The sequence below is a fragment of the Aotus nancymaae genome, unplaced genomic scaffold (assembly GCF_030222135.1).
Source record: "Aotus nancymaae isolate 86718 unplaced genomic scaffold, 86718_ANA_hifiasm-v0.15.2.pri h1tg000033l, whole genome shotgun sequence".
NCBI lineage: Eukaryota > Metazoa > Chordata > Mammalia > Primates > Aotidae > Aotus > Aotus nancymaae.
In genome coordinates this window covers 64,318,496-64,333,862 of record NW_026988447.1, presented here as the reverse complement: position 1 = coordinate 64,333,862, position 15,367 = coordinate 64,318,496, and positions in this window count along the sequence as shown.

The window sequence follows — 15,367 nt, the reverse complement described above, 5'->3', positions numbered from 1 at the left end:
ACAAGGCAGCTTTCTGGAGCCTCTTTTATAAAGGCACCAATTATATTCACAAGGGCTCCACCTCGTGACCTAATCACCTCCCGATGGTCTTATTTTCTTAACACTATCACACTGATGATTAGGTTTCAATATGTGAATGTGAAGATGGGGAGTGTCACAGATATTTACACCATAGCAGAGAGATTCCAGAGTTAGCTTATGTATTTGTGATTTCTGTTACCCATGTCTTTTCTCTCATTCTGTTAGGGTCACCATTCTTTCCACTACAAAAGCTAAAGGGAGAAATTGTTCCCTCTCCCTACTCCTTGGCAGTCAGAGCTTAGGCATATGAATCCCAACTCAGGGACACCAAGGTGCAAAGTCAGAGAGAAATTCTTTCAAGCAGTTGTGATGGAGTGAAGACTCTACTAGCATTCAGAGTGATAAGTAGTTAGTGATACAGAGTGATGTTAGCAGCAGTATCCTAAGCAGATAGTCTCTGTAAAAAGATTTTACCAGTGCTTTGAGTCCTTGCGTTGTGATTCAAGCTTCTTTCTTTATCCTTCTCGTAACTTTTGTGATCTGACACCTTCTAACAAATTCTTTTTCTGTTTATATAAATCTGAGTCACTTTCTGATTTTATGAACGCAAACTTTTACTAGTATGGGTAGGAAGCTGGGTCACAAATAATGGGGGCTATATCAGTTATAATAGAAAATATCCTCAACTTTGGAAGAAAATATTGGCAGGGATGAGTTCTCTAGCTTAGATCCTGGACCTGTGGGTAAACACGGATCACTACAGGGAGAGAAAGTTAGATAGTAGCTCAACTATTAATAGACACCTAGACAGGTTAAATTTATTCCTGAGGTACCACCAAAACTAGGGGCAAGCTATTTTCAGACTACTTCATCTAGGCTAGAAGGACTTCTATCTTATTAATTAACTCAATCGGTCACTACTGAAGACCTGATATGAACCAGCATCATTTGTTAAGCATAAAAATGGAGGGATGGTAAACAAGATAAACATGGTGCCTATCCTAGGAAAAATTACCGATGAGCAAGACAGACAAATAGTTTACTGTATAGTTGATCTTCATCACTCTGGTCCTATATACACGAATTCACCCACTTGCTAAATGTATTTGTAACTCTCAAATCAATACCTGCTGCTTTCATGGTCATTGCTAGACAGGCCCAAAGCTGCCAAAAATGGGAGTCATCAAATGCACAAGCTCCCAGCTGTAGTTGAACAAGAGGATGCTATGCCTTTTTGTGTGCTTTCTTGTTTAGCAGAGATGACCAGAGGATGGAGACAGTAGGGAAGAGTGCAGTGTAGGGCAGTTCAGGAAGCTCTGGCTTGGGAACCAGTCCTGGTGGACTTGAATCTCATCTCTGGCATCATTAGTAAAGTAGCCCTTTTCCCCTTGGAGTAATATTCATTGTTTGATAGTTCAGTGTTTGGGGCATAACTATGGCGAATAATGTGAACTGAATGTTATATATGTCAATAAAGTGACATATTACGGTGGGAGTACACAGAAAACTGTTATGTTTGGGTGTTACGGTGGGAGTAACACAGGAAAATATAATTTAATCAAGAGATCAAGAAAGGTCATCCAAAGGCACATCCGATTTAATGTGTCATCACATCAAACTAATACCTGAAGCATGAGTAGGATTTATGGCAGTAAAGTTGTGGAAACAGTCTCGACAATGGTGCACATGAAGTGCTACAGCCTGGCTAAACCTGAGCATAGTGTGAAGAAAACGGGAAGGTGCAGCTTGATAGGCAACAGGAAGTTAGTTCATTCACACCAGGTAGGCCATTTAGGGAAATTTGAGTTTTTCCCTATGAACAATGAGAAGCTATTAATGCATAAAGCCAAGGTTTGGTCAGGTTTTTTCAGCTGTTATTACCCTTGTTTTCCAACATCAATTTAGGCATATAAGACAGGCAGGAATCGGGATAAATTAATACTCCTTGCGAATTTTGTGCTAAAATTGGTATTAAAAGCACATCACAGATAGATCTATATAGTTTCTTACTCATGTTTGGAAGCCCTTTCCTAAAGGAAATCGAAAGAATTGCTGACGAAATGTCTCTAGAATGAAAAGTAAGATCTCCTTAAGTTAGCGGATTATTAAAAAAAGAGCAATTAATTAATTGCTTGATATATTATTAACCAATTTATTAAATACAATTTAATAAATACATATATTTTTGTTTGTTTGTTTTTTGAGACAAAGTCTCGCTCTGTCACCAGGTGCCAGGTTGGAGTGCAGTGGCACGATCTCAGCTCACTGAAACCTCTGCCTACCAGGTTGAAGCAATTCTCCTACCTCAGCCTCCTGAGTAGCTGGGACTACAGGCATGCACCACCGTGCCCAGCTAATTTTTTCCTGTATCTTTAGTAGACAGGGTTTCACCATGTTGGCCAGGATGGTCTCAATCTCTTGACCTTGTGATCCTCCTGCCTTGGCCTCCCAAAGTGCTGGGATTACAGGTATGAGCCACCTCACCTGGCCAATATTTTTAAATTATTTAATTATTATTAATTTTAAGTGTTTTTAACTCTAATTTTAAATAGCTTAAAAATAATAGTTAAAACACTTAAAATTAATAATTTAATAATGAATTAATAATAGCAATTAAAATAATATATTCTATAAGTAATAAGTGGTTTATTAATAAATTAGTAATTTATTAATGAATTAATACTAAAAACTGTTTTTAACTATTATTTATAAAACAATTTACATTCAATAAAATTTCCTTTTAGTAGACAGTTTGATGAAACTCACCACGATCAAGATTGAGAACATCTTTATCACCCAAACAATCCCTAGCGGAACTTTACTGTCACACTCCATCCCTACTCAGACTTTCTGGAACTATAGGTTTGCTTTGTTTAGAACTTCATATAAATGAAATTAGTATGTATATAGTATGCTGGCTTTGGTGCCTGTCTTATTTCAGTTACCATGAGTCTTTGAGACTCTGTTCAGTAATTTTCAGTCTTTTTTCTCTTTGTATTTCATTTTGGATAATTCCTATTATGTTTTCAAGTTTACTAATCTTTCTTTCTATAAATTTGAATATTATTTTAATACTATTTAGTATAATTTTTAAATACTCTATTTTAATCTTTAAAAATTCTATTTCTAATTTTAATATCTTGTAATTCTATAATTATAATTTTTAAGTTTTCTTTAAATCTTTGAGTGTATTTATATGCCTTGCACCAGTTCTTTTAAGAGCTTTGTCTGCTAATTCTATCAATTCTGTCATTTCTGTATCTAGCCTATTGTCTGTTTTTTTTTTTTTTCTCTTCTGCTTATAGGTCATATTTTCCTGCTTTTTGACACACCTGGTAATTTTTACCTGGGTGCCAGACATTGTGAATTTTACTTTGTTGAGCACTGGATTTTGTCAGGGACCTTTTTTCCTTTTTAAGCATTAGAATTTTTCTGGCAAGAATTACATTCCCTGAGAATCAGATAATTTCAAGACTTCTGTGTTAAGCTTTGTTGCAATGAAACCAGAATAGTTTTTTTTTTTTTTCCTTCTGGCAATAATACAGCCTTATCACTAAAGTACTGCCCTTTTGAACACTGTACCTAATAACTTGTTCATTATGAGGTCTCTCTACTCCTGCTGATGAGAACAAAACTATTCCCAGTGTAAACTCAGAAAACTGTAACCTACTGCTCTCTGGTGTTTCCCTCACCCAAGTCTTGGAGAGTTTCATCCTACCATATACAGAAACATATAATGAGTCAAAAGTATCCCTCTGCAGATGCTGAGGACTCCCTCTGAAAGCAGCTTTCTCTTTTTTAGTACTCTGGCCCACAAATTGTATCTGTCTTGGTTCCCCGAACTCTGATCTCTGTCTCTTCAATTCAGAGTGAGAACACTAAGCCCTGTTACAATTACCCCTCTTCACTCTGTAACATGGACACTTACTTCCTGGAGGAAGTAAGTTCATACAATTATAGTGATAAAGGACTGCTGGGAAGGGAAGAGCATGGACCCTTTAAATGATACAGAAGAGGGGAAGGGAAGTCCTCAGCAGAGGAGGATATGGTCCCTGGCCAGGGCTCCACCCCCACGGACTTAGGTGTCCCATCCTGTGGCTGTAGAAACCCCCAAGACTTTGTCAGGCAGACACAAGCACTGGACATCATGAGGAACACATCATCAGAAGACACAAGCGCCTGGTTGTCAAGAGTATGCCAGCAGAAGAGGACGTCCACTGGCAGGCCGGCAAGTCATTGACTGGCAGAATGGGGTGGAGTTCGGCTGGGGCAGTGGGATGAGAGCCAGGGCTTCTGAGGGGCTGGACTCCAGGGGAAAACCATCTTCCTTCTGGCTCTCCCACCTGCTGAGAGCTAATTCTGCTCAATAAAACCTTGCACTCATTCTCCAAGCCCACACATGATTAAATTCTTCCAGTACACCAAGGCAAGAAATCCCGGGATACAGAAGTCTCTCAGTCCTTGTGATAAGGAAGGTGGTCTAATTGAGGTGTCTAACACAAGCTGCCTATAGACAGCAAACTAAAAGAACACCCTGTAACACATGCCCACTGGAGCTTCAGCTGTCAACATTCACCCCTAGACACTTCCATGGGGTCAGAGCCCCACAATCTGCCTGTCTGTATGCTCCCCTAGAGGTCTGAGCATCAGAGCACCGAAGAGGCGAGCCACCCCCATCCCACGCCCTGCAGGAGGGACAAGGGAACCTTTCTCATTTCAATAGAACTCACCTACATTGTATTTCCTCTCTCTAGATCACAATTTAAATTGCCTGTTAGCCAATGTCTGAAAACACGTTTTATAAATTTTGTCAGTTATTCTAGTTGTTTACAGCAAGAATACAATTCTCATAGCAATTCACTCCTCTCAAACAAGAGAAAAAAAGGAGAAAATATATGCAATTATACTGTCTTTTTAATTTACCTGTATAATGACCTTTACTAGTCTTATTTGTATTTATTTGTATTTTTGCATAATTCAAATTAGTGTTTGGGGTCACTAGCATTCTGCTTAAATAATTTATTTTAATATTTCCTAAGGTAGGTCTGCTAGCAACAGATTCTCTCAGCTTTTGTTTATCTGGGAATGTCCTTATTTTGTCTTCATGTTTGAAAGAGTTTTTCTGAATAAAAGATTATTTATTGACAGTTTTTACTTTAAGTACTCAAATATGTTATTCCACTGCCTTCTAGCTATGGTTACCTCTGATGCGAAATCAGTGATTAATCCTACTGGAATTCCCTCGTATGTGATGGGTCATTTTTCTCTGATATTTTTCAAGATTTTTCTCGTTATTTTTGGCTTCCAACATTTTTTACAATGATATATATGAGTATATATCTCTCTAAGTTTACCTGGCTTGAGTTAATGTTCACCACCAAGTTAGGGAGTTTTTCCACTATTTTTCAAGTATTTTTTTCTATCCCCACCTCTCCTCTCTTTCTGATAATCTAATTATGTATATGTTGGTGCACTTTATAGTATTCTATATTTCTCTGAATTTCTTTGTATTTCTCTTCTTATTTTCTCTCTGTTCTTCAGAGTGCATCATCTTTATTATGTCTTCAAGATTGCCAAATCTTTCTTCTGCCAGTTCAAATTTGCTGGTGAAAAAGTGCCCATTCTCACCACTCCTGTTCAACATAGCACTGGAAGTCCTAGCCAGAGCAATCAGACAAGAGAAAGAAATAAAAGGCATCCAAATAAGAAAAGAAGCAGTCGAACTATTTCTCTTTTATATGATGCTATAGATAGAAAACCCTAAATACTGTCAAAAGGATCCTGGAATTAACAAATGACTTCAGTAAAATTTTAGGATACAAAATTAATATACAAAAGTTAATAGCATTTATATACACCAATAATGTTGAAATAGTCACAAAAAAGTACCTAGGAATACATCTAACCAAGAAGGTGAAAGATCTCTATAAGGAGAACTATAAAACACTGCTGAAAGACATCATAGATGACACACACACACACACAAAAATTCCATGCTCATAAATTGGAAGAATTAATATTGTTAAAATGCCTATACTGCCCAAAGCAATCTACAAATTTAATGCTATTTCTATCAAACTACCAACACCATTTTTTCACAGAATTAGAAAAAAAAAAACTGCTATAAAATTCAAATGGAAGTTAAAAAAAAAAGAAAGAAAGAAACAGAGAGAGCCCAAATAGTCAAAACAATCCTAAGCAGAAAGAAAAAGGCTGGAGTGCTGGACGTATCACATTACCTAACTTCGATCTGTGCTATAAGGCTACAATAACCCAAACAGTATGGTACTGGTACAAAAACAGACACATAGATCAGTGGAACAGAATACAGAACCCAGAAATAAAGCTGCACGTTTATAGCCATCTGATCTTCACCAAAGTTGATAAAAATAAGCAAAGAGGAAATGACTCTACATTCAATAAATGGTGCTGGAATAGCTGGCTAGTCATATGCAGAAGAATGAAACTAGACCCCTACTTTTTGTCATACACAAACATCAATCAAGATGGATTAAATATTTAAATGTAAGACCTCAAACTGTAAACATTCTAAAAGAAAATCTAATAAAGATCATTCTGGACATCAGCCTTGGAAAATAATTTATGAATAATTCCTGAAAAGCAATTGCTACAAAACCAAAAATTTACAGGTGGGACCTAATTAAACTATAGAGCTTCTGAACAGCAAAAGAAACTATCAATAAAATAAAAAGACAACCCACAGAATGGGAGAAAATATTTGCAAATTATACATCCTACAAAGGTCTCATATCCAGAATCTTTTATTCTCAGCAAACTGACACAAGAACACAAAATCAAACACCGCATGTTCTCACTCATAGGCAGATGTTGAACAATGAGAACACATGGACACAGGGAGGGAAGCACTACACACTGGGGTCTGTTGGAGGGGAGCTGGGGGGGACAGCAGGGGGTGGGGAGTTGGGGAGAGATAGCATGGGGAGAAATGCCACATATAGGTGAAGGGGAGGAAGGCAGCAAATCACACTGCCACGTATGCACCTATGCAACAATCTTGCATGTTTTTCACATGTACCCCAGAACCTAAAATGCAATTAAAAAAAAAAAAAAGAAAGGTAAACAATGCAACGAGCAAAAAACAAATAAACCCCTTAAAAAGTGGGTAAAATAAATGAACAGACATTTTCCAAAAGAAGACATACAAGTGGCCAACAAATATATCAAAAAATGCTCAACATCACTAATTATCAGAGAGACACAAATGAAAACTACAATGAGATATTCTCTCACACCAGTCAGAATGGCTATGATTAAAAGGTGAAAAATCGTGGATGCTGGCAAGGCTGCCAAGAAAAGGACGTGGTGATAAACCGATAGTGGGAATATTAACTAGTTCAGTCATTTATAGAAAATAGTTTGGAGATTTCTCAAAGATCTTAAAACAGAACTACCATTCAACCCAGCAATCCCATTACTAGGTATACATCCAAAAGAAAATAAATCAGCCTATCAAAAAGACACATGTACTCACATATTCATTGCAGCACTGTTTACCACAGCAGAGAGATAGTACCAACCTAGCTGCCCATTAGCAGTGGATTGGATACAGAAAATGTGGTACATATACACCGTGGAATATTATGTAGCCAAACAAAAGTGCAAAATTATATTCTTTGCAGCAACATGGATGCAGCTGGAGGTCATTATCCTAAGCAAATTAATGCAGGTAGAGAAAACCAAATACCACATTTTCTCACTTATAAGTGGGAGCTAAATATTGAGTACTCATGAACATAAAGATGGAAACAATAGATATGAGGGTGGAAAGGAGTGAATGAGACAAAAACTGAAAAACTGTTGGGTACTGTGCTCACTACTTGGGTAATGGGATCATTTGTACCCTAAACCTTAGCATCACGCAATATACCCATGTAAAAAATCTGTTCATGTATATCCTGAATCTAAAATAAAAGATAAAATTATTTTAAAAATAAATAAATTTATTATTTTTAAAAAATAACTACAGAAAAATTTAAAAAATACTGCTGAGGTTCTCAACAGTGGTTATTGTAATTTTTCACTCCAGAAATTCCATTTGATTCTTTTTAATAATTTGTAATCTCTATACTAATATTTTCTAGTTGAAGCATCATCCTCATATCTTCCTTTAATTTTTTAATCATGGTTCCCTTGGTTCTTTGAACATAATTGTCATAGTTGCTTTTGGGCTCTCTATTTTGTTCCATTCATCTATGTGTCTGTTTTTAGGCCAGCATCATAATGTTTTGATAGCATTTGATAAGGATTGCATTTTTCATTTATTTGCATCTTCTTCAATTTCTTTCTTTTTTTTTTTTTTTTTGCAGAAAAGAAAGAACAGTTAGAGAGATGCAGCAGAGGAGGAAGGCAGAAAAGAGATGAGATGGAAGAGGACATGATAGTTTTGTTTTTTTTTTTTAGAAAGAAAGAAAAAAAAGAATGAAGAAGAGGAGGAAAAAGAAAGAGAAAAAGAGAGAGAGAATGGGAGTATTGCTTTCTTGCCCAGGCTAGAATGCAATTTAGTAATGAGTTTTGAAAACCTCTTTTACACCGATAATTATACTTAATGATGTAGTCAGGAAAAAATAAGGGAAGAAAATAACAAACAAACAGCCAACCAATATTTCATTTAAACCTATGATATGCTATGCGATTACTGAGGAGTGATTTACTTCCAATTATGTAGTCACTTTTGGAATAGGTGTGAGGTGGTAATGTATGTTTTGTGTATTTGAAGTGGAGAGTTCTATAAATGTTTATTAAGTTTACTTGTTCCGGGTCTGAGTTCAAGTCCTGAGTGTCCTTGTTAATTTTCTGTCTCGTTGATCTATAGAATCGTTAGCTCTTCTTGTTACATTAATCCTTTTGCCATTATGTAATGTTCTTCTTTGCCTCTTTTGATCTTTGTTGCTTTAAAGTCTACTTTATCAGAGGCGAGAATTGCATTTCCTGCTTTTTGTTTATTTATTTTTACTCTCTGTTTGGTTGGTAAATCTTCCTCCTTCTCTTTGTTTTGAGTTTTTGTGTATTGTTGCATGTAAGATGAGTCTGGATGCAGCATACTGATGGGTTTTGGCTTTTTATCCAATTAGAATATATATAAGTTTAATACTGGTATTTGATGCTAGCTGGCTGTTTTGCCCATTAGTTGATGTAAATTTTTCATTGTGTTAATGTTCTTGCTTTTTGATATATTTTTGGAAAGGCTGATATTGGTTGTTCCTTTATATGTATAGTGCTTCTTTCAGAAGCTCTTGTAAAGCAGGCCTGGTGGTGGTGAAGTCTCTAAGTACTTGTTTGTTCGCAAAAGATTTAATTTTTCCTTCGCTCATAAAGCTTAGTTTGGCTGGATAGGAAATTCTGGGTTGAAAGTTCTTTTCTTTAAGGATGTTAAATATTGGTCCCCATTCTTTTCTAGCTTGTAGGGTTTCTGCTGAGAGATCTGCTGTAAGTCTGATAGGTTTCCCTTTATGGGTAACCTGACCTTTCTCTCTGACTGCCGTTAGTATTTTCTCCTTCATTTCAACCCTAATAAATCTGGTGATTATGTGCCTTGGGGTTGGTCTTCTTGAAGAATATCTTTGTGTTGTTCTCTGTATTACCTGAAGTTGAATATTACCCTGCCTTGCTAGGTTGGGAAAGTTTTCCTGAATGATATCCTGAAGAGTATTTTCCAACTTGGATTCATTCTCTTCGTCACATTCAGGTACACCTATCAAACGTAAATTAGGTCTTTTCAGATAGTCCCATATTTCCTGGAGGCTTTGCTCATTCCTTTTTATCCTTTTTTCTCCAATCTTGTCTTCTCGTTTCATTTCACTGAGCTGGTCCTTGACTTCTGATATCCTTTCTTCTGCTTGATCAATTCGACTGTTTAAACTTGTGCATACTTCGCGAAGTTCTCGTGTTGTGTTTTTCAGCTCCATCAATTCACTTATGTTCCTCTCTAAATTGTCCATTCTCGTTAGCATTTCATCAAACCTTTTTTCAAGGTTCTTAGTTTCTTTGCATTGGGTTAGAACAAGTTCTTTTAATTCACGGAAGTTTCTTATCACCCACATTTTGAAACCTGCTTCTGTTATTGGAACACACTCGTTCTCCATTAAGCCTTGTTCCGTTACTGATGAGGAATTGCGATCCCCTGTAGAGGCAGAGGCATTCTGATTTTGAGTATTCTCTGCCTTTTTAGGCTGCTTTCTTCCCTTCATTATATATTTATCCCTCTGTTGTCTTCGTAATTACCGACTTTCTAACTAGGTCTCTGAGTGGACGTCCAACTTTTTGATTCCCAGCGCCGAAATCTGAGCAATCCACTGCGCCAGCCAAAACAGCGGTGTTAAGATTGATGGTGCTTTTCTGCCCGGGAATCTCCGGATTCTGCACCAAGAACTGCCGCTCTAAGGCACCAGCTAAACCACCGCACCGGCCACAAGAGTCGCCCTGGCGACCCGTGGGGCTCCTCCGCTGGGAATCTCTTGGTCCGTGAGCTACAAATATTCGTCTGAAAATGTGGCGTCCTCTCGTTCTCTGCGCTTTCACTGGGATCTAGGTGCCCGAGCTGCTAGTGATCAGCCATCTTGGATCTCTCTCCCTTCAATTTCTTTTATCAACGTTTATAGTTTTCAGTGTACATATCTTTTCCTCTTTGGTTACATTTATTTCTATGTATTTTTGTTATGCTACTGCAAGTGGGACGGTAGCATAACAAAAACACTTGACATCTTTTACAGAGAGTTCATTGTTACAGTAAAGAAAAGCAATTGAGTTTTTGTTTATTTCCTGGAACATATTTTTAATTACATTATCTTTAACTTTTTTGATTCCGAATTAAACAGTACAGCAGTCACAGAAGTATGATTTAGTGAAGCATATAATAAACACAAATTATGTAAAATATTTATTGCAAAAAACTGATCTTCTTCCATGTCAATACAGTATAATAACATCGCCTCAAGCAAATAGTTGCATGTCTGCCAAATAATCCTATGAGTGGCAAGGTGCCAATCATAGTTTATGTGACAAAGTGTTGAATAATATTTCAAGCAGAGAAAGTTTTCAAGAGTTTACTTCATTAACAAATATCAAGTAGCAATAACATTTTTAGTAAACACCAAGAATTATCCTTAGCAAATGATCACAGGAACAGAAAATCAATACAGCAATTGATTTTTATGTATTGATTTTTTCTAATGCAATTTTATTAATTTATTGTTCTAACAGTTGGTGGATTCTAAGAGGTTTTCTACACGTAAGATCATGTCATATGCAAACAGAGATAGTTTTAACTTTTCCTTTCCAATGTGGATGCTTTTTTTTTCTAACCTAATTCCTATGGCTAGGACTCCCAGTACTACGTTTAATAAAAATTGTTAAAGTAGGCATCCTTGTCTTTTCAGATCTTAGAGGGAAAGCTTTCAGCTTTCACTATTATGATGCTAGCTGTGAGTTTGTCATATATGGCCTTCATTACGTTGAAGTACATTTCTTATACCTATATTGTTGAGAGTTTTTGTCATAAAAAGAGTTTTAATTTTGTTAAATGCTTTTCTACATCTACTGAGATAATTATATAATTTTCATTCTTTAAGATTTCCATATATTTTTAAAATTTCCATATGTTAAATAATCCTTATATTCTAGATATTAAATCCCACTTGATGAAAATGTATGATCCATTAATGTGATGTAGGATTCAGTTTGCTGGTATTTTGTTGAGGATTTTTGCTCCTATGTTTATCAGGGACATTTGCCTACAATTTTCTTTTTCGTAGTGTCCTTATCTAGATTTGGTGTCAGGACAGTGGTGGCCTTGTAAAATGAGACTGGAAGTGTTTTATTCTCTTCAAATTTTTGGAAGAGTTCAGGAAAAATGGTTATGGATTCTTCTATAAATGTTTGATAGAATGCAGCAGTGAAGCAGTCTGGTCCTGGGCTACTCTTTATTGGAATGTTTTGGACTACTGATTCAGTTGCCTTACCCCTATGGGTGTGTTTAGATTTTTTTATTTCTTCATGATTCAGTCTTAGTAGATTATATGTGTCTAGGAATTTATTCATTTATTCTAGGTTACACAATTTGTTGGCATATAATTTTTCATAGTAGTCTCAATTTTTTGTGTTTCTGTGTTATCAGTTGAAATGTCTTCTATTTCTGATTTTATTTACTGAATTTTATCTTATTTTTTTCTTAGTCAAGTTAGATGTTTGTCCATTTTTTTATCTTTTAAAAAAACTTAGTTTCATTGACTTTTTCTGTTGTTTTCTACTGTCTATTTATTTCTGCTCTGATCTTTGTTATTTCCTTCCTTCTGGTAACTTTGGCCTTGGTTTGTTTTTCTCTGTCTAGTTGCTTGAGGTATAAAGTTAGATTGTTTGAGAGCCTCCTTTTTTCTGTAGGCATTATTGCTGTAAACATCCTATTGAACTGCTTTTGCCACACCCCACAAGTTTTAGGACATTCTGTTTCCAGTTTTGTTTATCTCAAAGTATTTTTAGATTACCATTTTGATTCCTTGTTTAAGCCATTGGTTGCTATGGAGTCTGTTTTTAATTTCCACATATTTTTTAATTTTCCAGGTATTCTCTTGTTACTGATTTCTAGTTTCAAATCACTGTGGTCAGAAAAGATACTTAATATAATTTACATCATTTTTAATTTTTTAGACTTGTTTTGTCACCTAATATATGGTCTCTCCTATCTATATATGCTGGAGAAGAATGTATATTTTGCTACTGTTGGATGGAATGTTCTATATGTCACATACATTTGGGATAAAGCATAGTTCAATTCCAATGTTTTCATACTGATGTTTTGTGTAGATGATCCATCCATTATTGAAAGTAGGATGTTAAAATTCCTAGCATTATTGTCATACTGTATATTTATTCCTTCCGTTTTGTTAATAGTTGTTTCATATATTTAGGTTCTTTGATGTTGGGTACATATCTATTTATTATTGATATATCCTGGAGGAACTGACCGTTTTATCATTATTTAACGACTGTCTTAGTCTCTTATTACAGTTTTGGGGTTTAAGTCTATTTTGTTTAATGTAGGTTATCCCTACTTTATCTTGGCTTCCATTTGTATGAAATATTTTTTCATCCCTTCATGCTCAGCCTATGTATGTGCTTAAAACTAAAGTGAATGTCTTGTATTTAGCATATAGTTGTATCTTGTGTTATCCATTCAAATACTTTATGTCTTTTTATTAGAAAGTTTGTTTACCTTTAAACTAATATTAATAGGTAAGGATTCTACATCATTTTACATTTATTTCTCAGCTCGAGAATTTATGTTTCCTTTTTTAGTGATTCCTCTTTGTTGAATGACTTGTTTTGCCCATGTATTGTTTTTCTTATTTCATTGAGTTTTTTTTTAAATCTGTGTCTCTCGAGTTCACCGAACTTCCTTAAAATAATTATTTTAAACATTTTGCAGGAAATTTATAGATTTCCATTCATTTGGGGTTGATTACTGAAAAATTGTCAGGTTTTGGTTGTGTCGTATTTTCTTTATTTTTTTAATGGTTCTTGAGCTCTTGCATTGCTGTCTTTGCACTTAAGCAGTCATCTCCAGCATTTACTGACTGGCTTGGGAGAGAAACATTCTCATTAGTCATTCCAGCTGGGGATTCTGAGGCTCTCTCAGACGTAGTCCATGCATGCACCTGCTTCACACATCTTGTTCCCTCTTGTGGGTGGAGAACATTTTTAATATTGTATGCCTTCTTTTGATCCCAATACACCAGGCCACGTTCTGTGAGCCTCTCAATTATTTTTCCTTGGGTAGTGTCTGAAATGCACACTCTGTATGCCTTCTCCCAATCCTGCAGTCAGGCCAGCTGTCTGCATATGCTTGAGAGCCATCTGAAGAGGCTCACGCTTGTCATCCATGGGGATGCATGTGGGATGCTGGCTATAGAAATAGAGAGTGAGTTGTATGGAGCATTGAGCGTGCCCATGGGCCAGTTGGTGGGGATCTCCAGGTGAAGTGTCCCAGGCAACTCACGAGTGGACCTTCTTATGAAGTCTGTGAAGTGGTTTGTAGGATCCATGGCCATTTGTTGAGGGCTAAGTCCTGCTTGCTATGAGTCCCTGCCTTGCTTACCTGTTCCCAGCCCCTCTCAACCACTCGGCCACACTGCTTACCTCAGTATTCTGGGTGGGCAAGTAGTAAGTGGGCTCAGGATGCCAAGTACTCACTATTCCCTCATTTGCACCTATGGGAGGAATTGTGACCCGAGGGGGAGGTCTCACTTGGCACCGAGCTGTACCACATTGGGAGAGGAGTGATGCAGATAAGTGACATTCTTCTTCTTACCCTTATTAACATATCTATTCTCAGATTTTTTGCTCCAACTGTGTGCTGGAACTTCTTTGCTAGACTCCTGGACTCCCATAAAGTTACTCTCATCCATAGGTAGTTGTCAGAATTGATTTTTCTATGAGGAGATGATGGTAGAAAACTCCTTTTCTGCCATCTTGCTGATTTTTCTCTTCTCTCTTCTCTCATTTGTTTTTTTTAGGTACAAACTATTCTCCCAATAAATAAATATCAGCATGTGTTTATATTTTAATTACTTCTAAAAACTGCATCCTTGTCAACTTTGAGGTAAAGGATCTGTGAAATAAGAGATGCAGAACAGGAGAGGAGCGCAGGAAATCAGCTTTGAAATCAGATTGCCTAAACGTATATCTCAGTTCTTTATACCACTTATTAGATACGTGATTATCAATAATTTACTCCCCCTCTCCATGCTTTCTTCTCATTCTAAAATGCAGATAATAACTGTACTCAGTTCAAAGGGCTGAGAAGACTGAACTAGTTTATTTATATAAAGTATTTAGAATAATATCCTACAGTATTAGAGAAAATATGTAATGTCTATTTTTAATTAAAAGCTTTTCACATAGACTTGTAGAAAGAAGTAGAACTGCCTTCAATATTCAATTATGTCCTTACACATTTTATAGATGAGAAATCTACAAAAAAAAAAACATATATTTAAGACCTCAGATGAAACCCATATGTAGACATAATCTTATTTTTGTTTATGAGGATCCTGTGAAGCAGGCTGATTAGGTGACATTATAATGAGCATTTGTGAAAACGAGGCGCATAGCAGTCAATGACTTGCCTGTCTGGCTCAGGACTAGGGTAAGATCTGCTGAATGAATAAATATACTGCGTCACTTACCATGTTACTGAGTTAATTTTGAGTATAAAAAATAATAAATTGCAGCTGTGCATGGTGGCTTACACTTGTAATCCCAGCAGTTTGGGAGGCCAAGGCAGATGGATCACCTGAGGCCAGGAGTTCAA